Here is a 22954-nt window from a genome sequence, read left to right on the forward strand (position 1 = left end):
ACACCAAGGACCAGCCACTGAGAATCCCGGAGGATAAACTAATTTTTTTTATATTCCACTCTTCCCCCTAGTGGCCAAAATGAAAAAAGGATATTGTGTTTTTTAGAACCACTAGAGACTATGGACTCTGGGAAACAAATTGAGGGCTTCAGAGGGGAGAGGCGTGGGGGATTGGGATAGGCCGGTGATGGGTATTAAGGAGGGCACGTATTGCATGGAGCACTGGGTGTTATATGCAAACAATGAATCATGGAACACTACATCAAAAACTAAGGATGTACTGTATGGTGACTCACATAATAAAAAATTAAAAAAAAAAAAAGAACACATCCTAGATTCTTCCAATGCTAAGCGAGAGGCACTATATTTGGGGATTTCATGTAAGAAGTATTATTTTTTGTTTATTGGAGGTCTTTCGTGAAGCAAATTTCTTGGGAAGCATAATTATTCATTCTCTGCCGTTCTTCCCACCATCAAATCTACCATCTTCCCCGTGTGCAGGGCTTTACTACTGGTGTTAAGAGCTCAAAGTGTGGAGTCAATACAATAGCTCAGGTTCAAATCTCAACTCTGCCACTTGCTAGTTATGGGCACTGGGGGCAACTTATACACCCAGTGGCTGAATTTCTTCTTCTGTAAGACGAGGATGATAACAATACCTGTCTCATAGAGTTTGGGGGAGAATTAAATGAATTAAGATCATAGAACTCATTTGGGCAGTCCTGGGATATTGTAGGAGTTCAATAAACCTGTGTATCCTCTGTCCCATGTTTTCTGCCTTCTCTCCTACTAAAATAAATGCCCAAGCCAGCCTTCCCTGTGCTCTGCTGTTATCCCCACCTTTCCTCCCAAGAATTCTGCTTTGGTAATTTTCTCCTCTTTCTCTTTTGGCAGCTTTCTCTTCTTTACTCTACCAGATCACCCCACTTCCTCCAATCTCCACTACCGACTGCTAAGGGGGACTGGTCTGCAGTGTCCCCATCACTTCGCCTGCTTCCCCCTCTACGGCATACTGTCATCACTCAGCAACTAGAATTGATTTATGTAATGTTTTGTGGGAGTGGGTAATCTGAAGGCTGTATGTGATGGGTGCTGAAAGACCTTTTACTCAGAAATGGCTGCCCTGAAGCCAACTACTGAGGCTCCATCGTCCTTGCTCTTCCAGATCCAACATTATCACCATGGGCTTTCCAGTTCTGGAGACAGTCCCGACCCAGGCGGGCATATATCATTTTGGGGGCGCGGGGCTGGCTCAGCGTGTAGAGCATGCGATGCTTGATCTTCGGGTCCTGAGTTCAAGCCCCACGTTGGGAGTAGAGATTACCTAAGAACAAAAATAAAAAAAGATGATCAATAAAGGTTAAAAATAAAATAAAATAGAGCTCATTTTTACCTGCAGGTGGTGTCTAGGCTTATTTCTTTTTTTTTTTTTTTTAAAGATTTTATTTATTTATTTGACAGAGATAGAGACAGCCAGCGAGAGAGGGAACACAAGCAGGGGGAGTGGGAGAGGAAGAAGCAGGCTCATAGCAGAGAAGCCTGATGTGGGACTCGATCCCAGAACGCCGGGATCACGCCCTGAGCCGAAGGCAGACGCTTAACCGCTGTGCCACCCAGGCGCCCCTAGGCTTATTTCTGTTATCAGCCCTACACTTCTGCCACTTTCACACTTCCAGGGTGATTTCTGGTGCCCTAGTATCTGTCCCTTAAGCTGCCCCTTTCCTAATCACCCACCATGCTTCCCTCGGATGTGTGTGCTTAAACTTTTGCTGCCATATATGCTTTAGACACCAAGATCCTCTGTCAGAAGTGGAATCTTTCCTTATTACGAGCTTACTGGATTGGGATACTCAAAATATGCTTAGGTTTTGCCATTTTTTCTTTTCTTTTTTTCTTTTTAGAGAGAGGGAGAGCAAGAGCTTGGGGGGGAGGGGCAGAGGGACAGGGAGAGAGAGAATCTTAAGCAGTCTCCACACCCAGCGAAGTCTGATGCGGGGCTCGATCTAGCAACCCTGAGATCATGATGCTAGCCGAAATCAAGAGTCAGACACTTAACTGACTGAGCCGTCCAGGTGCCTGCCATTTTTCAAGAGATTGGACTAGGCCTCCATCCCCTATAGCTTATCTGGGGTCCTGCTGGAGGGTAGATGGACCACCGACACTGCCACTCACCTCACTGAATAAGAGCTCTCCACTAAGAGACTCCTGCTGACACGCCTGGACTGCCAGATTACAGCTCCTTGGATATTGTGGGGGGTGGAGATGCTTATGTCCCCTCAATTCTGACGTATACAATTGGCCAAGTTCCATGGGGCAGATTTTGTTTATTTTGCCACAAAAGCAAGGAATAGGTCTGTTCTCTGTCTTAGACTTGTTAGACCAAAAGCACCCCTCATGATAAACTGATTTGGACAGGTTCCATTCCTCTCTACCTTACTGCAAGAGGGCTGCAGGTTTCCTAGGCTAAGTCATGAAAGGAGGGCAAGAATTCAAATGGAGGCCCACATACCATATGTCTACATATGCATAGATTATAATTCAAGCAGGAAAACTGTTTAATAAAACCTATTTTATCCTTCTGCCTTGAAAAATATCCCTTCAGAGTGATAAAATTGAAATATGTGTAAAGCTGTGCTTTTTAATATGACTAAAAATAGGCAAAATATGAAAGATGAGTGAATTTAATTATTAGTGCACATCTGGGTATTCTACTGTGATTATAAAATAAAGGCAATCATAATTCATAAATTTTTGTTTATTTATTTCCCTCGTCTTAGTTTCAGCAAATCACTAATTATGCTGCTGTGACCAAGATTTTCACAAAACTTGTGAAAATAGCATCTATGATCTAAAAGATTAAAAAAATAAACTGTAACTGCATTCAAAATATACAAAATTTGAGTGTTTTAATAAAACATTATAAATTAGAGTAAAATTTAATTATTTTCATATATGTTCCCCGCAAATCTTTTTCTTTTCTTTTTTTTTAAATTTTATTTTATTATATTATGTTAATTACCATACAGTACATCCCCAGATTCCGATGTAAAGTTTGATGCTTCATTAGTTGCGTATAACACCCAGTGCACCATGCAATACGTGCCCTCCTTACTACCCATCACCAGTCTATCCCATTCCCCCACCCCCTCCCCCGCAAATCTTTTTCTTGTAAAATATCTTAAATTACCTATTAAGGCAGAAAAAACAAAATGCCAATTATAATTAATGAATAGTACATTTTAAAATTTAAATGATTTTTAAAAGCTAAAGTTTTTATTTTACTATTAAAAAATTAGTTAAGTGGCATTAAATATTTCTAGAAAAATAAAACTATAATAGTCCCCTTCCTCCCATGGGGGATATGTTCCAAGACCCCCAAGTGCACATCTGAAACCATGGATAGTACCAAACCCTATATATATAATGCTTTTTCCTATATATACATACCTATGATAAAGTTTAATTTATAAATTAGGCACAGTAAGAGATTAACAACAATAACTAATAATAGAACAATTATAACAATATACTGTAATTAAAGTTATGTGAATGTGGTCTCTCTGTTTCCAAATATTATTTATTGTACTGTACTCACCCCTCTTCTTGTGAGATAATAAAATGCCTCCATGATGAGATGAAGTGAGGTGAATGACGTAGGCATTGTGACGTAGTCTTAGGCTACTATTGGCCTTCTGAGGATGTGTTCCAGACCATGGTTAACCGTAGGCAACAAATTGGGGAAAGTGAAATTTTGAATAATGGGGAGCTACTGTATTCATATTTTTAGTGTTAAATATCTATTGTCCATTTAAAAAATTGGTGTCATGCTTAACACATGTATCTAAACCTAGGCAGTAGTCAGGCTCTAAGATGGCCTCCAATTACCGTCATCACCATTTTGCAGTCTATTTCCACACTGAATCAGGGTTGGTCTGTATGACCAATAGAATATGGCTGAAAAGATGCTGCTGACTTCCAAAGCCAGGTCATAGAACTCACTGAAGCATGGGAGAATCTGGTTGCCTAATACTCTGAGAAAATTTAGCAAACAATTAGTGAATTGTGGCCTAGCTCTGGCCTTTGTGGCAATAATGTCATAGGGGGTCAGATGTCCTTCATCAGATATCCCTAAACTCATTATTTAGCGGATGGCTGAGTGGAGTCCTACGGAAAGCAGATAATGAGACTGAGATCTACGGGCGAATAAAGCCTATGAAACAGAAAGGGGGAGGACGCAGGACAAGGCAGAGAGAGCCTCAGGCCTAAGCAGATCTGATACGGTCTCGGCTGACCCACACAGAGCTGACTGTCCGTGAGAGGAGTCCAGCATTGGGCAGAAATGATCCGCCCCAGTAAGCCTGCCACGTGCGCTAGTTGGCTGGGAATCTCCAAGTAGAGTGTGGCTTCGGTGAATAGCTCCTTGCAGCTGAACAGCAAGTTCTTCCTTGAAAGGAGATCCAAGCATGGAGCCTCCACGGCTCCCGCAGCAGGAAGCTTTCTCTTTGTCAGATGATTTTCTTTCCATCCTGGTAGAGGACCAAGTGAACCCTTGAAAATGTTTTGCTCATAACTTTAGCAAGATCATTACCTAGCTATTCTCTTTCTCTTTTGCTTTTTCCATCACTACCGCCAGCACCCCGTTTCAAGCCATTATTTCTTGCTTGGGCTATTACAATAATAATCTCTATTGGTCTTCCCATACCTACTCCGGTGCCTTCCAGACTGCTCTTCCCAATGCAGTCAGAGTCATCTTTCCAAATCCAAGTCTGATGAAACCCCTGGGTTGCTTAGCAACTTCAACAACACTATCTTCCAGGTCCTGAGAGTCACTCTATCTACCTCTTCAGGCGAACCTCATTGCTTCCATTGGCTGTGCTCAAGGACACGTCCTTCTTCCTAGTCCTGAAAATGTGCCCTGCCTCCTTTTGCCACAAGGCTGTCTATGTGCAAGTCCCTCGGCCTGGGGTGCTGCTTGCTCCTTTTCCACGTCAGAAACACAGCATGATGCAGGTTGCTGTTTGTTTTTTTTTTCCCTATTCAACATACTCTAAATGTCTTTTTTTTTAATGGAGCAAAACGAGGGCAAAGTTTTTATGAAAATAAAATTAAATATATGTAGGGACTATAAATAGATGTGTAAGAGACTGAAGAAGGATGTTACCACACAAGTTACAGGTGGAAGTTGAAAGCAATTATTGCTTTTGAAGAAATAACATATTGATTATTTTTAATTATTTTTCAGAAGACTATAAAGAATAAATTTGCAGCCAATTGTTCTTGTGGCAGCATGAAAGAATTGTGTGATGTTCTCTGAAAAGCAGAATACAAATTGATAAATTTAGGACCTCCATTTCTGGAACTACAGTTGACCAGATAACCTGAAAAACTTCTTGCCATAGAATATCTGGAAATTGGGATAAGATATAATAAATGTTCTTTTAAATGCATGGCTGAGCTTGCATAAGGGTAAGAAATATCTCTGAGAGTGAGAGGGAGAAATGGAAGGGGAAGAGAGATGTTAACAGTTGATAAAGATGGGCAAGGTGCTGGCGCACCTGAGTGGCTCAGTCGTTAAGCGTCTGCCTTCGGCTCAGGGCGTGATCCTGGCATTCTGGGATCGAGCCCCACATCAGGCTCCCCCTCTGGGAGCCTGCTTCTTCCTTTCCCACTCCCCCTGCTTGTGTTCCCTCTCTCACTGGCTGTCTCTCTCTGTCAAATAAATAAATAAAATCTTAAAAAAAAAAAAGGTAGGCGAGGTGCTTACAGGTGTTTTTGTGAACTTTTTTCCCCCCTACTTTTCTGTGTGCTTGAAAATTTTCAAGTTAAAAAAATTAGGGGCACCTGGGTGGCTCAGTCAGTTAAGCGTCTGCCTTCAGCTCAGGGCGTGATCCCAGGGTCCTGGGATGGAGCCCTGCATCAGGCTCCCTGCTCAGCGAGAAGCCTGCTTCTCCCTCTGCTACGCTCTCTCTCTCTCTCTCTCTGTCAAATAAATAAATAAATAAAATATTTTAAAAAGTTGAAGTAAAGCAACAAAAAAAAAATAACAAAATAGAGCCCAAATTCTGAACGCAGTATCACGTGAGACAAGAGAGAGGATGAGGGGGTGATCCAAATGAAAGCCCTTCAAGCTCCCTGTACTCCACAGGAGGGTAGAGATAACTACTTTCTATGTGTATAAATAGAGAATAGGCTGTGCATATTTTCAATCTCTCCTAACCATGACTTCATAATCCATGATATATTGTCTATCCCAAAGACATCACACATGCTCATTTAAATATTTCTAAAGGTAGTGAAAGATATGTACAAGGACATTGATCTCACCACTGTTTCTTTTTCTTTTTTTAGAAACAAAGAATCAGGCTTTGCTTTGGTTATAGTAGCTTCACGAATGGGAAACAACTTAGTTGAGACCTGGCTAAGTGAACTATGATATATTTATATTCAGAATAATACTATGCAATCATGAATAATGATGATATTATTCCTATTTACTGACTCAAAAAGATTTCATGCTCAGGGTTGAATAAAATAGGTCAAGAATTACATGTACGAGCTTATTTACATAAAATTAGTTTCTACATCTATAATTATGACATTGGTTGTCTCCGTAAGTCTCTAGGTGAGGGGCGCCTGGCTGGCTCAGTCGGTAGAGCATGGGACTCTTCATGCCGGGGTTGTGGGTGTGAGTTCCATGTTGGGTACAGAGTTTACTTAAAAAGAAAAAAATCTTTAAAAAAAAATCTCTAGATGACTTTTTATGCTGTACTTTACACGTTCCTGTGTTTGAATGTGTTAAAAGGGACATATATTATTTAAAAAAAAATAAAAGCAGAAAAGCTGCTCTTAAACGTAAACAATAAAATAAATGCCAACTACTTTTGCTCTGCTGTTTCCATGGGGACTCTGTCCTCTAGGAAAGACGTCTGAGATCACTGTACCTAGGGAGTGAGAGGAAGTGGGCAAAGAACTAGCAGCTGCCCTTTCTCCTCTCCTGAAAGCAGCTGGGCTTCTGCGGTCTGTAGTAGGACTTCAGTATACACAGAAAAGTCTATTGCATTCTCTCATCCAGAAGGTAGGACTAGACGGCCTACTCCTGTCAGGCAAGGAGATCCACACAGAGAAAGGGTCATCATTTCCCTGATCAATTTGAATTAAAAAAAGGACTCTTGAAGGCTCAGCTGCCACGAGGGATTAGAAAAGCAGCTGTGATCTAATACGTACCCTGTACCCTCCGGCTGTGGAACTTAATATCAAAGAATTCTTCTCAATCCCATTGCTCAGGATGACCCCTCCCTTCACATTCTTTCAATATTTCACCCAATTCATCTACCAGAATACTTTTTAGTTCCTTCTCAGGAATTCATTCCCATCTTTTCTGAACCTTGCACCTAGGCACTGCTTCTGTCAGGGTTTAGCAGAGTCTGTAAGTGCCCATGTGAGATTTTCCACATTATGAGCTGGGGGTGCCTCCGAGACCCAAGGATGCATCAAGGTTTGTAGGTGGTATGGAGCTCACAGCAAGAAAGTGGATCTGAGAGTCAGAAGCATTTAATAATGAAACGTATGTCCTGACCCAAGTCCCTTAGTTGAACCTCCTGTTTGTGCAATGATGAACATTTGTCCCACTCTGAAGGTCCAAAAGATCCATTTTCAAAATAGTCAGCATTTGTAAATGTGAAACTCTTGGGGAGAACACAGGGTAGGCCTTTGCAAACACAGGGCATAGGAGTATACATTTGTGCAATCTATCTGAAAGACATGTCGACAAAAGGTATTGCAATGGACTGAATTGTGTCCCCCCCCCAATTTATATTTTGATGCCTTAACCCCAATGTGACTATACTTGGAGATAGGACCTTTAGGAAAGTTAAATGAGGTCCTAAGGGTGGGGCCCTATTCTGTCCAGTAAGGCTGGTTTCCTTATCAGAAGAGGAAGAGGCACCACAACTCTTTCTCTCTCTCTCCACACGTGCACAAAAGAAAGGCCATCTGAGGACACAGGGAGAAAGGTGGCTATTTAACAAGCCAGGAAGAGAGCTCTCATCAGAAACCAAATTTGCTGCCACTTTGACTATGGACTTCAAACTTCCAGAATGTTCTGTTGTTTAAGCTACTCCATCTGTAGTATTTTGTTATGGTGACACAAACAGACTTACACAGGTACCAAAACTTTAAAGACGTTTATAGTGCTAAAACATACATAACACAATATACCATTTTAACCATTTTTAGATGTACAGTTCATTGGCATGAAATGTACTCACAATGTTGAACAACTGCGTCCACTGAGGTAAATTTAAAGATTTTTTTAATTTATTTGTCAGAGAGAGAGAGCACGTGCACAAGCAGGGGGAGCAGCAGAGGGAGCGGGAGAAGCAGGCTCCCTGTTAAGCAAGGAGCTCCAAGCGGGACTCAATCCCAGAACCCTGGGATCATGACCTGTCCTGGGATCATGACGTGAGACAAAGGCAGGCGCTTCACCAACCGAGCCACCCAGGCGTCCCAAGACAAATTTATTTTTAAACAGTATGTTAGTTACATTTTCAAAAAAATATGCCAAATATATTGTTTTCAACCTTTAGATACCTTTTCAGGTACATTTAAAGCAATGGGTTCAAACGTCAAACTGAACTAACTAAATATGCTACTTTACTTAAGTTTCCAAGCTTTGTGGATGCTATACTGCCAGAGAGGTAGACAAGGGTGAACAGGAATTTTTCAGTCTTGACTCAAATCTTACTGAATATGTGACCTTGGGCACATTGTTTAACCTCTCTATTATTTCTATTATTGTTTGACTGCTCTTTCTTCCTACATCCTAGTGACCTCCAGAGAAATTTACTCTTTTCTCTACCCCAGTAAATACAGTTTTATAAGTTGTTTCAACACATTTGCCTACATGGTATAATTCGAAGGACTGTCTATCTAAATCATCTTCCCTAATGGCCTGTTCTGTTGCTTCAAATTCCAGCTTGACATCACTGCTTTGTAGAGCTGGTTTCATGAGTGTGCAGATACAGAGGTCCTTACACTTAGAAGGGCCCTGTGCTTGGTATAATGTTCTGCTGATGTTGTAATGAAATTCTTAATCATTTTTAACAAGAAGGCCTGGATTTTCATTTTGCACTGGGCCCCACAAATTATGTAGCAAGTTATGTGGTCCTGCTCCTTTGGGTGAAAGCATTGTCTTCAGAAGGGCCTTATTTTATGAGCAAATAATTTACTCAAAAGACCCTATTAACACCAGTTAACACCATCTTTTCACATTCATTAATGTGCTAAATAACTCATTGAAAATAGCAGATATCTGAAGGATTGAAACATTGATTTTTGATATGAAGAAGCATTTTGAGGGCGTCTGGATGGCTCAGTTGGTTGAGCATCTGTCTTTGGCTCTGGACATGATCCCAGGGTCCTGGCACCGAGCCCCACATCAGTGGGCTCCCTGCTCCTTGGGGAGCCTGCTTCTCCCTCTCCCTCTGCTACTGTCCCTGCTTGTGCGCACGCGCTCTCTCTCTCTTGCTTTCTCTGTCAAATAAGTAAATAAAATCTTAAAAAAAAAAAAAAAGGCAGCTTGACTAGGTCTGGAGCATGACTACTACCTGCACAGGGTATCCTGAGGGCCTTCGAGAGGGTGGGTGGGACGGGGCAATGAAGGCACTAGACACCAGAGGACTTGATATATTTTTGTTGGGTGACAGTACAAATAAATGGGTGAATAAATGAATAAATGAATGAATGGGCTAAGGGAAAGAATGGAGGAGATATGTAACTCAAGTTTATATATATATATGGCAATATATATAGCAAAATATATTCTATTAGGCATAGATTATATGCTAGGAGCTCTGTCCAAAGTTAAGAGGCTGAATGGTTGCTTCCTGTCTGAGCTCGTCTGCCCTAGGGTGTGCACTAAGGTGAAACGAGGCCTGTTGTGCTCTTCCTCTTGGCAGATTGGCTTGAGGACTGGAGCCCAAGCTGAAGGCAACGCCATAAGGGCGTGAGGTAGACCAGCTGCCTCTAAGGGTGTCTGGCTAGCATTTTGCCCCAGGATGAGACTCCCCAATAAACGGTGATAAACTGACTCACATAAAATATCTCTTTGGGGAAGTATAAATACTAGATATACCAAAAAGAAGGGAAGTCATTTTAGCTAAGATCGCTGCTGTGAATACATATCCTGGTTCCTGTAGCTTGTTTTACACAATCTGCTGAAGTATGAGTGGCCGGCTGAAGCAATTTTTAGAGCTAACTTTCTTTCTTGCAACACCAGGTTCCTACCCATCCTATCAAGCAAGCAAAGCAAGCAAGCAATCTTGGTTTTGTTGATTTTTAAAAGTGTGTTGATAGTCACGAAATCAGAAATATCGCGAATCCAAAAATATTGGGCATAGTTTCGGAAAAAGAAAGTGAGACGAATCTAATTTCAGACATATTGCTCTTGAGACAATGAAAACACCGTCCTTTTGAACCCCTTTGGTTGTTCCCACATTTCTTAGAAGCTTCCATTTACACAATTTTCAACCTGCAGACGAACCTACTAGGCTTGCTCCTCCCAACAGTTTCAGGCTTTTTCAGGCTGCTTGAGAACGAGGCAAATTGCCTGGATGCACACTGAAAGTTTTAAACAGAAGAGGGCACTCAATCTGAGAGCTGCAAACACCGCTCTCCACAGGAAGGCGGGCGTGGGGGGAAGGGGGGGCGCTAGAAGGGAGGGAGAGCAGAAGGATGGAGGGACACTTGAATGATAGGGATTCATAATCAAACTCAACGACAACTGCAAGTCAGAAAGGGAATATTCGTGTGAGTTCTCTTTCATGCTGGAAAACAACTGGGATTTGGAACAAGGGATGGGGTTTGAAAAGATTTTGTGAGTGATGCTCTGAAGAAGAGGTTGACTTGAGAGGACTGACGAGGTAGACTGCTCACTGACGCTCAACGCTATGTGTACCCAAAGGAAACAAGTTGTCAAAAAGATCCTGTCTGTGTGTTCGTTTTCTAACATACAAAGGCTAGACTGCCATGAAACAAATTATTTTGGTCTTACTGCCACCCAGTTGGGGTTTTTTGTTGTTGTTTTGTTTTTGTTTTTTAAGATTTTTTTTTTAAAGATTTTATTTATTTATTCGACAGAGATAGAGACAGCCAGCGAGAGAGGGAACACAAAGGGGGAGTGGGAGAGGAAGAAGCAGGCCCAAAGCAGAGGAGCCCGATGTGGGGGCTCGATCCCATAACGCCGGGATCACACCCTGAGCCGAAGGCAGACGCCCAACCGCTGTGCCACCCAGGCGCCCCTGTTTTTTAAGATTTTACTTACTTATTTGACAGAGAGAAAGCACAAGCAGGAAGAGTGGCAGGCAGAGGGAGAGGTAGGCTCTCAGCTGAGCAGGGAGCCGGATGCGGGACTCAATCCCAGGACCCTGGGATCATGACCTGAGCCAAAGGCAGACGCTTAACCAACTGAGCCACCCAGGTGCCCCTGCCACCTAGTTCTATTTCAATTTCTTTTAACATGGAAATCTTGCAGTAAATTCTGTAAAATTCTATTCTAGAAGGAAAAATACTATAGTTCACTGTTTTTATCTACGTTGGAAAATTCCTTTTCAAATGTTGTGGGTAGATTGTCAGAGAATTTAGCTTTTCTGTTTAAGCCTATAAAGTAAAACTTCTTAAAATGATGACTCCGAACAGATTTTAGGCTTATACAGTTCAACAAATATTTCAGTGTCCCATTGTTAGAATAATGTCTTGATTTTTAGATTTGAGGTTTTCCTTTTCTGGGAGAACTGCCCACACTGTTCCTCACCTCCCTTTCCCCAGGATGTGCAGACAAGGGCTAAGCTCTTCCTGCTGTCAGGAAGTCTGTGCAGAGCAGCACTGTTCACGGAAAACAGAGTGCCAGCTATGTGTATAATTTTCACTGTTTTAATATCCACATTGTAAAAAAAGTTAAAAAGGTGAAATTAATTTTGATATAGTTTATTTAACTCAATATATCCAAAATATTATCATCACCATGTTATCAATAAAAAAATTATTACTGAGCTATTTTACCTTTTTTGGAGGGGGAGTGTTACTAGGTCTTTGAAATCTGGAGTATTTTCTATTTACACCACATGTCAATTTGGACAAACCACAACAAAAGTGCTCAGAAGCCACATGTGGCTAGTGACTACCATATCAGACAGTGCAGGTCTGGAACATATTAATTTTTGGTCATGAAAAAATATGCAATTAATCAGTTAAGTAGCAAATTTAATGATGTATCTAAGACGCACGGCCATCTGTAAGTCCAATTCCACCTTAACTTTTTTTTTCAGTTGTTTTAATTGTAGTAAATGCATATAATATAAAATTTACCATCTTAACCATTTTTAAATAAACAGTTTACCTTAACTTTTTTTTTTTAGGTTTTTTGTTTGTTTGTTTTTTTGGGTTTTTTTTTGAGAAAGAGAGTGAGCGAGGGAGAGAGAGACAACACAAGGCAGGGTGGTGGAAGGGCAGACTCCCTGCTGAGCAGGGAGCCGGAGGTGGGGCTTGATCCCAGTTCTCCAGGATCATGACCTGAGCTGAAGGCAGACACTGAGCCACCCAGGCACCCCTCAAATAATCATTTCTTTGTAAATTCCATTCTATTTTTTATTTAAACAATAGTTTTACATTCAAAATTGACAGAATTGTATGTGAATGATGTGGTATTAACTCTTATTTGAAAAAACTTAACTTTTGTATTTTCTTAGTTGTATGAACTGAACTGTCATAAAACTTATATTTTTGAAACATCTATAATAAATTTTGTACTTTGTGATACGCTATGCAGATGACTACATTTTTATGAATCCATTGAACCTAGAACACTGAAGTAAAAGAAGGAATTATTTAGCATGCATGTTCACTGAGGATACTTTGGTAGTTGGTTCCCCCCCACTCCACCCTCCCCACCCCAATCCTTCAGTTTGGGCGCACATGAAGGTCGGCTCAGTATCAGACTCTTCTCCCATAGTTGCCCCACAGCAGGGATATCTGGGTTAAATATGGTCAGCATTACCTCAGCTGGCTTCAAATGGACCCACTGAACTTAGATCTAAATACTAAAAGGGTCAGTCTAGAACCAAATAATTTACTGTACTGTTCATTTGCTTGTCTTTGATGCCATATGTACATGTCTTTTTTTTCAAGTTGTTCTTTAGATACTGGCCATTTCATGGATTTACTTTCTTTGTCAATATTCATATTACTAATATATTTATTACTTCATAAAAATAAGGAAATTATAGTATTTCTTATAATATTCTAAATATTCTTCTCAATAAAGAGAAGGATATCCTTAGGAGTTTCTTTACCTTCTAATCAAATCATAGAGGCCTAAAATCCTGAACACAATACAATAATAAGGTGTAAATGTCTATTGTGAAAGATACCAAGTACATGTTCTCTTGCTTAGGTCTTTCCGTTATTCCTTTTTTCTTTTTAAATTTATTTTTTATTTCATTTCTTCCACTCTTATTGAACTATACCTGACACGTAACATCGTATAAGTTTAAAGCGTCCAGGGTGGGGGCACCTGGCCGCCTCAGTTGCATACCACTCTTGATCTCGGGATTGTGAGATCAAGCCCCATGCTGGGTGTAGAGCTTCTTTTGAAAAAGAAAAAGAAAAAGAAAAAGAAAAAGAAAAAGAAAAAAAGAAAAAGAAAGCCATTAGTAAAGGGTACAGGGTAATCAAGGTAATGGTTTGACATCTGTATGCGTGGCATCTTTCTTTCTTTGTCTAACCTCCATTTAATTTAAATGCTACTGGGTTCAGTTATGTCCAAGCAGCTTCTAAAAAATTTGGGGCTCCAAAAGTCATCACATGAAAACTGTATCAGTTGCACCCTATCTATAAATTCATAATTCTACCATTCAGCTAAGACATGTAGACATAGAGAGACTTGGTGGGGCCCTCTACAAAGCTCCCTCCAAGAATCAATGCTCTGAGACAACAAAAGACTTGCTATCCCTCTCCAGGAGGAAGTGGCCTGTGCTCTGTGTATTGCTTCTTCCATTTTCCCTCTTTTGAACATTCCTTTGAAAGGAATGTTTATCTTATTTTTTATTTAGGGGTATCAAGGACATTCAGATTTATTGCTTATTTGTAAGTTGTAAGGAAACCATCTTTTCCTGTTGGGTCTGCAATTGACTAGGAATGGTAGGATGGGGGAGCTCCCCCTACTCCCAACTCCATTTTAGTGAAGTTTCTCTCCCCGCCCCCCAAAGTTTATTTATTTATTTTTTTAGTAATCTCTACACCCAACAGGGGGCTTGAACTCATGAACCTGAGATCAAGAGCCACAAACTCTTCTGACTGAGTCAGCCAGGCACCTGTGAGTTTTCTCATTATTAATTTTCACATTGTCATGTGCCATCAAGAGTCCTGATGATTCAATGGGTAAAACCCAAAGTTCTTTCTCCTTTTATCTTTTATCCCAAAGATACAATGACAGTTCTACAACTTTCACCACTAATTCACTCTCATCATATGCTATTTACTATAGGGATACTACTGGGACTGATCTTTGCATTTAGGGGAAGCTAGAGATCAGTTTACTTTATAATTTAAAAAGGCATGTGGTTGCTTGGCTGTCTCAGTCAGTGGTGCATGTGACCCTTGATCTTGGGTTGTGAGTTCGAGCTCCAGATTGAGTGTAGAGATTACTATAAAAATAAAACAAATTATATTACATTTTATTTATATTTTTAAAGATTTTATTTATTTATTTGAGAGAGAAAGCGCACAGAGAGAGAGTGAGAAGGAGAAGCAGACTCCCTGATGAACAGACAGCCTGACGCAGGGCTTGATTCTAGGATCTGAGATTGCAACCTGAGCCCCAGGTAGACACTTAACTGACTGAGCCACCCAGGCGCCCCAAAATAAATATTTTTTAAAATGGCATGGATTTACTCTCTCAAGTTTTAAAACTTTTCCAAAATGGTCAGATGTTGCTTCTACATGGGGGCGCCTGGGTGGCTCAGTTGTTAAGCGTCTGTCTTCGGCTCAGGGCATGATTCCGGCGTTCTGGGATCAAGCCCCGCATCGGGCTCCTCTGCTGGGAGCCTGCTTCTTCCTCTCCCACTCCCCTTGCTTATGTTCCCTCTCTCACTGCCTGTCTCTCTCTCTGTCGAATAAATAAATAAAATCTTAAAAAAAAAAAAGATGTTGCTTTTACAGTGAGAAAAAAGGCCAATTTTTTTCTTTTTTTTAAGATTTATTTATTTGAGAGAAAGAGCGTATGCAGGAATGGAGGGGCAGAGAGAGAGGGAGAGAAAGTCTCAAGCCAACTCGGTGCTGAGCCTGGAGCCAACACCGAGCTCTGATCTCACAACCCTGAGTTCACGACCCTGAGATCACGACCTGAGCAGAAATCAAGGGTCTGACGCTTAACCAACTGCATCACCCAGGCACCTCAAAGCCAACTTTATTCTTAAAAAATTAATTTTTATTTCTGTTTGAGGGCTTTTAATTTCTAGGCAGGATAAGGGTAGGTGCCACACTAAAGTAGAGAAATCTCTGTTTTTAAAGTACTTTTCTCACATTTTGCTCCAAGTTGTTAGTATAGCAAGGAAGTTTCTTATAATTTATTTCTGCTCTAATAGTGAAAGTGATCTCCTTGGTTTTGTAGGCAAAATGCTCTACTGTTTGTGTTAAAAGTACTTAAAATAGGGGCGCCTGGGTGGCTCAGCCGTTTAGTGTCTGCCTTCAGCTCAGGTCATGATCCCAGGGTCCTGGGATTGAGCCCTGCATCAGGCTCCCTGTTTGGCGGGAAGCCTGCTTCTTCCTCTCACACTCCCCTGGCTTGTGTCCCCTCTCTTGCTGTCTCTCTCTGTCAAAATAAATAAATAAAATCTTAAAAAAAAAAAAAAAGCACTTAAAATGTTTATTTCTTATCTCCCCTCATTTTGTTTAATTATTCATAATTTTGAAAATAAGCTACCCTCATCCTAATACTACTAATAATGTAGAGCAAATAGGACTGGGGACTCCCATGCTTCAGAGATTTAGGAAAACTTGGTCCCAGCGCTCATTTATTTTATGGACTGTGAGAGCCCGGAATCTGCTTTTAGATTTCTGTGAATTCCTTAAGGCTTACTTCCTTGGGGCTCCCTGGACCTTAGGTTAAATGAATGTTAGAAGCATGCTCTTCACTGTTTTGCACTGGAATTCCATACCCACCAAGTACTTTGTGAGGTTAATAATTCTGCCAAGGATTTGTGGCATTGCTGAATGAATGCCTCTCACAGGCACAGCTAACTGTCCATCATCTCTATGGCTCCAACTCCATCCCCCACCTCTTCAGTGCAATCAACAAATTCCTCCCCTTATTCTCCTTTTGATGAATAGCTCTTCACACTTAAATCTCAGCTTTTCTGCGGGCTGAACACGGAACTTTCCCAAAGATACATCTCATTCCTAAGAGAAACGATCACACCAGTTGCTAGAAGAATAAGATTTCTCCATTTGTTAAACTAAGAAAGAGGAGCATTTGACGCCTACTTGGGTTAACAAAGCTCTATCTGTCTCACACCTCGGTCATCCCATTGATTGGCAAGATTGTTTCAGTGATGATGCTGTTTGAGGGTCTCCTTTTCTCTATCTCTCCATGTGGTCCCTTTGAAAGATGTGAGCTGTGAAAGAGGAGAAAAATGTCATCTCTGACAGCGGGGTCTTTTAACTAATAGACTGTAGTCCTATTAACTTTCTAAGCGTTGTGTTTATTACTCTATTTGTCATCAAATTGGGAGTGGGGGTCAGTTGGTATTATTATTTTTATGTAAAAGATACAAAAAGGGGGCGCCTGCCTGCTCAGTTGGGAAACCACAGATCATGAATTACCAGCTTTAAATATCAGTTTCTATAGCGCAAATGTCCTTAGGAAAACCCAGAGAAGCCAAAGTCAACATTTATCCCCAAGTAATTTACAGTCCAACTCTGGTGCCTGAATAACTCCTTACTCAGGAAGCTATTCGTGCCACCTGGGAGACTTCTTGCAAGGAAGAATTTTGCAGAAAATGGTAAAGACAGCTTAAGAGGGTAGGAAAGTCATTCAGGTTTTCATGAATATACGTTTGTTTTATTTTTTTATAAAAGCTTGTAAAAATTAAAACCAATATAATTCAGGACGCCTGGGTGGTTCAGTCGGTAGAGCATGTGACTCGTGATCTCAGGGTCGTGAGTTTGAGGCCCACATTGAGCACTGAGATTACTTAAACAAAAAACAAACAAACAAACAAACAAACGAAAAAATGATTTCAGTGCCCTGATGCTTCGAAATGATTTCTTTAAAAGAAAAAAAAATCGATGTGATTCAATATTTTAAAGGAGGGAAACATTATCTGATTTTCAACTATTTTTTGAGTGACTCATGTGTACCAGGCACTATTGGAGTCACTGTAAGGATGTAAAATTGTGTAAGATGGCGTCCCTATCCCCAGAAAACGTGCATAGGGAGGACATATTAGTGAAATAATAATAATAGCCAACATTTACAGAGTACTTACTCTGTAAAGTTACTGTTATAAAAACTTCTCATTTAATCCTTTTTTAAAAAAGATTTTTAATATAAAATAGCAAATAACAAATTTGTTCCTTTGTCTTCAGGGATAAGGGTGCTCCTTTCCTCTGGGTATAGAGAGGGCGCTTCTCACAGAGGGTTTTATGGGGCAGGGGGTAGGAGGTCAGAGTGACCTTTCCGCTTCTGCCATTTTATCAGACTCCTTCAGCTTAAAATATTTAACACGCCAAAAAAATATGTAATATGCCAAGGTGCCAAATTTTGGGGCAATGTGTCCTGAACCCCATCACTTCTAGCTCCAAGCTGGGGAGTCTGTACTCAGAGATTCTGAGTAATGACATCATCAGAGCTATGCTTTAGGAAGATTAATCTGGCAAGGATGTATGAAGCCAATTGGAATTAGAAACAGCACTAGGTACACCAATTAGAGGGACGCCTGGCTGGCTTACAGGAACATGGAACTCTTGATCTTGGGGTTGTGAGTTTGAGTCCCATGTTGGGTGTAGATCTTACCTAAAAAAAAAAAAAGCATGCTTGTTACAAGTCTAATGTAGTAATCTGGGGAAAATATTAACAGTATAATAGAGTCTTGTATGAGACACTTCGGTTTGCAAAAAATGGGAACCAACTTAATGTAGCTTAAGCCAAGAAGGAGAGTATTTTATAACAGAACTGAGACGATTCAGAAAACCCTGGGGCAGGTGGGCAGCTGGGTCTCAGGTTAATAAGCTTTAAGTTCGAGGCTTCTTAAACTGACTGCTGTGGAGAACCTGGGATGGGCCCCGTCAATATACTCACGGTGGGTTAAGTGTTTCTGTAAACTTTGTAAAAGTGAGACATTTTAACCACAGTTGGTTAAGATCATTTCTCTCCATTCACTTATTTCTGGAGTCTGTCCCAGCCACTACTGGCTATTTTTTCTGTTGGGAGAGGGTTGGGAATGGGGACAGCTGCCTCAACAGTACCCGAAGTTGTAGACTGCTTCAGTATTTTGCAACACTTACATGGGCTGGTTTGGTTGTTTTTTTAGGTTCATGATTTAGATGAACCATTTCTAATCTTTAGTTGCAGCATTTAAACACACTTTCCGGGGTGCCTAGGTAGCTCAGTGGATTAAGCAGCTGTCTTCAGCTCAGGTCATGATCTCTGGGTCCTGGGATGGAACCCCATGTTGGGCTCCCGGCTCAGTGGGGAGTCTGCCTTTTCCTCTGCCCCTCCCCCCCACTCGTGCTCACAATCTCTTTCACTCCGCTCCCTCTCAAATAAATACAATTTTTTTTTTTAAAGATTTATTTATTTATTTATTTGATAGAGATAGAGACAGCCAGCGAGAGAGGGAACACAAGCAGGGGGAGTGGGAGAGGCTCATAGTGGAAGAGCCTGATGTGGGGCTCGATCTCGCAACGCTGGGATCACGCCCTGAGCCGAAGGCAGACGCTTAACCGCTGTGCCACCCAGGCGCCCCTCAAATAAATAAAATCTTTAAAAAATTTTTTTAAAAAGGCAATGTTAATATTCTAAGCTAGACAAAAAATTTAATTATCTTTGTGTTCTTTCTATAGAAAATAATATTTGCAAATTCATCACATGGAGAAGCAATGAAAGAATATGTAGCTAGTGAATGTAATAAAATTACTTTAGAGGCATGTCAGGCAGTTGATTAATAAAAATAGTATCGTATATTTCATTCTTCTGGATTTTATAATATTTGAGATATTGATCAGCTTTTGAAAATGTCATTTTTGGGGATGCCTGGGTGGGTCAGTCACTTAAGCATCTGCCTTCAGTTCAGGTCATGATCCCAGGGTCCTGGAATCCAGTCCCACATCTGGGCTCCTTGCTTGGTGGGGAGCCTGCGGTCTCCCTCTGTCTGCTCTGCCTGCCACTCCCCCTGCTTGTGTTCTCTCTCTTGCTCTGACAAATAAGTAGATAAAATCTTTAAAAAAAAATTTTTTTAGAAAATGTCATTTTTTGTGATTTTATTCTAAATAAGTATGCATATTCACACCTAATTTTGTAATCGTAATTTTCTATTTTTTTCTTCAAAGGGGGCTCCCAAATTATATAAGCATTAGGTCCTACAAAAATTGGATTCACCCTCAGCCACTGGAATGGACTGGATCCAGAAGGCTACCAGGAACCCACACACTTCTGCATTGCTTTCTGTTGTCTGCTTCTGCTTGTGGCTGAGCCACAGGCTTAGCTTTCCCTGTTCTTAGTTTTCATATGGTAGAGTATGGCTCTCCCACAACTACCAACATTCATATACACAAGCTTCCAGACACATTAAGAGACAGTAGATGGTCTGTTGGTCCCAATTCAAATTCCTTTTTTTTTTTTTTAAATATTTAATTTATTTATTTGAGAGAGAGACTCCTGGGACTCCGGGATCATGACCTGAGCCGAAGGCAGGCACTTAATGACTGAGCCCAATTCAAATAACTGAAAGAACAAATTGATAGGCCCAGTTTAGATGAGGTACACCTTGCTGGTTCAATCATTCAATTTTAGCCAAAGAGAGCAACGTCACATGGCATTGCGTGGCTGCTTGGGGACAGGACCAAGGCCTGGTTATCAGAGAATGGGGTTGGCTCTGAGCAGGTCAAACCCCAAAGACATACCCTTGATGTTGAACTACAGGGGTCCTGAGTAAGAATGAGAGTATAGAAGAACGGATGGAAAACTAGTGTGCTTCACAGCTAACGGGATGCCAACAAAAATGTTAATTGGGAGGCACAGCCTTTATGGCTCAGTATAGGACTGGAACTGATCATCAAAGTGAGGGTCCCAGGGAAGACTAAATTCTCAGAGTGGTAGTGGGTAAATCTGTTGCCCCTCCCAATCTGGAAATTCACTTTCTTGTGCTAATTCTTGGAGGCTTTGAATTATATTTGATTAAGTGAGGCCATATTCCTTTATAACATTTCAAAGCTCAACTGTGAGAATATTTTTAAAAAAACATTTCATCTCTTTATGGCTCATCAAGAAGATTTTTCATACACTAACCTCATAATAATCATTTCAGATTGATGTGAATTTTGTAACTTCTAACATTTAAAAAAACAAACATGAAGTCTTTTTTTTTTTTTTTTTAAGGTTAGTTATTTAAGTAATCTCTACACTCAACATGGGGCTTGAACTCACAACCCTAAGATCAAGAATCACATGCTCTGTCAACTGAGCCACTAGGGACCCCAAACATGAACTGATTGTTACGTAGCATACTGAATGACCTTAGGCCCTGGATTTACCATACTTTGTTTCTTTTTTCTTTCTTTCTTTCTTTCTTTTTCTTTCTTTCTTTCTTTCTTTCTTTCTTTCTTTCTTTCTTTCTTTTCTTTCTTTCTTTCTTTCTTTTCTTTCTTTCTTTCTTTCTTTCTTTCTTTCTCTCTTTCTTTCTTTCTTTCTTTCTTTCTTTCTTTCTTTCTTTCTTTCTTTCTTTCTCTACCTTAGGCCCTGGATTTACTTTGTGTTTTTCTTTTTCTTTCTTTTTCTTTCTTTCTTTCTTTCTTTCTTTCTTTCTTTCTTTCTTTCTTTCTTCTTTCTTTCTTTCTTTTTCTTTCTTTCTTTTTCTCTTTCTTTCTTTCTTTCTTTCTTTCTTTCTTTCTTTCTTTCTTTCTTTCCTTCCTTCCTTCCTTCTATTTCTTTTTCTTTTTACGAAATTTTATTTTTATGTAATCTCTACACCCAACGGGAGGCTCAAACTTACAACACCGGAGATCAAGAGTTAATGCCAGCCAGGCACCCCTCTTGCATTAGATCTTTGAAATGTTTTGCTCTAAGAATAGAAACAATCAGTATACCTGGAGTGCACAAAAGACTCTTGTTTTCTTATCTTACTTTTTCTTTCCTGTACCTCATTTATTTATCCCACCCCAAAAACCTGCTACTGGAAAATAGGATCCCAGTTTTTTATTTTTGTGGGGAGAGGGTTTCACAAAGTCAATCACATGCACCATGGTCCTGTGAACTATTCATTAATCTCCTTTCAAGTTATCTAGACCACTTACAAAAGCACCTGCTGTTGCCATTTAAAAATTTTACACTCAAAAAGACTCAGTGCTACTCATTTGGTCTGATAACCAGATGTGTAAAGTTGCTTCAATACAAATTTGTCCCTTGCTCTTCTCAGCCCCTGTCATTTGTAAGTTCAGGATATCTAGTTCCTGCCTAATTCAACAAGTACTACGTGAGTGATTAAAGGGCTCTTTGGGTTAATGGTAAATAAAAAATATTAAAGATCGAAATTTCAAAAGAACAATATAAGAATGATGAAGTTTTCCACCATATAAGTGTTGGAAAAACACCCAAACTGGCTTATAATAGATGTAAACCACTTTATAAAAATATACAGTACATCTTGAGGAAAAATGAAAAGCAAAATAATTTTGCACATATGGGTATGGCCAGCTATAGACACAATTGTAAAGTAGATAACTGCCTACATTTGAGTTCACAGTTTGCCTAACCAATTTTAGCTCTTTCCTGACATTTGCCTTGGCTCCTTAATTTCCCAACTCTCTCTGCCTCATCAGATCCAAGCCTGTCTCTGTCATTCTACCCCTGGCTTCTTGCCCCCCATCTCCTTACTCTGTCCCTCCCTTTCCTGCCCTGCCCCACCTAGTCAGCGAGAGGGAGGCTGTTATTGCTAAACTTCCCCCATTAGGCTCAAGGGTGTCAACATTTCTAAAGACCTTCCTCTTCCCCAACTTTCACCTCCCTGACCTCAAAAAGGGAGCTTGTAAAAATAAGAAAAGCTGGATTCAAATTCCAACTCTGCTTGTCTGCCTTAACAAAAGCAAGTCACTTATTTTTAGGCCTCAGCATTCTTTTTTTTTTTTTTTTTTTTTTAAGATTTTATTTATTTATTCGACAGAGATAGAGACAGCCAGCGAGAGAGGGAACACAAGCAGGGAGAGTGGGAGAGGAAGAAGCAGGCTCATAGCGGAGGAGCCTGATGTGGGGCTCGATCCCATAACGCCGGGATCACGCCCTGAGCCGAAGACAGACGCTCAACCGCTGTGCCACCCAGGCGCCCCATTAGGCCTCAGCATTCTTAACAGTAGAACAATTGGGTCAGAGTAAATATATAATATTCTTGACAGATCTAAAAGACTAAAAGTTGAAGGTTGGAGATTCCAACCTTGTCTCTTCCATCTGCCGAAGCTTACTTCTCAGGGCGCCTGAGTGGCTCAGTTGGTTAAGTGTCTGCCTTCAGCTCAGGTCAAAATCTCAGGGTCCCGGGATCGAGCCCCACATTGGTGGGCTCTCTGCTCAGCGGAGAGTCAGCTTCTCCCTCTCCCTCTGCCTGCTGCTTCCCCTGCTCATGCGTTCTCTCTCTTTCTCTGTCAAATAAATAAATAAAAGCTTAAAAAACATATTAATTTTCTTTCTCCACCC

General features: G+C 40.6%; 1 long non-coding RNA gene across 2 annotated transcripts in view; it reads right to left on the reverse strand.

Annotated features, from left to right (window-relative positions):
• Positions 1–271: 271 nt before the first annotated feature.
• The window catches only part of LOC117802427, a 31188-nt gene continuing 8505 nt past the window's right edge, over positions 272–22954 (reverse strand). For both annotated transcript variants that reach the window (XR_004625833.1, XR_004625834.1), the window contains exon 3: positions 272–1324. This is a non-coding gene — a long non-coding RNA (uncharacterized LOC117802427). The remainder of the gene's footprint in view (positions 1325–22954) is intronic.

This window comes from Ailuropoda melanoleuca, chromosome 5, assembly GCF_002007445.2.
Source record: "Ailuropoda melanoleuca isolate Jingjing chromosome 5, ASM200744v2, whole genome shotgun sequence".
NCBI classification, from domain to species: Eukaryota; Metazoa; Chordata; class Mammalia; order Carnivora; family Ursidae; genus Ailuropoda; species Ailuropoda melanoleuca.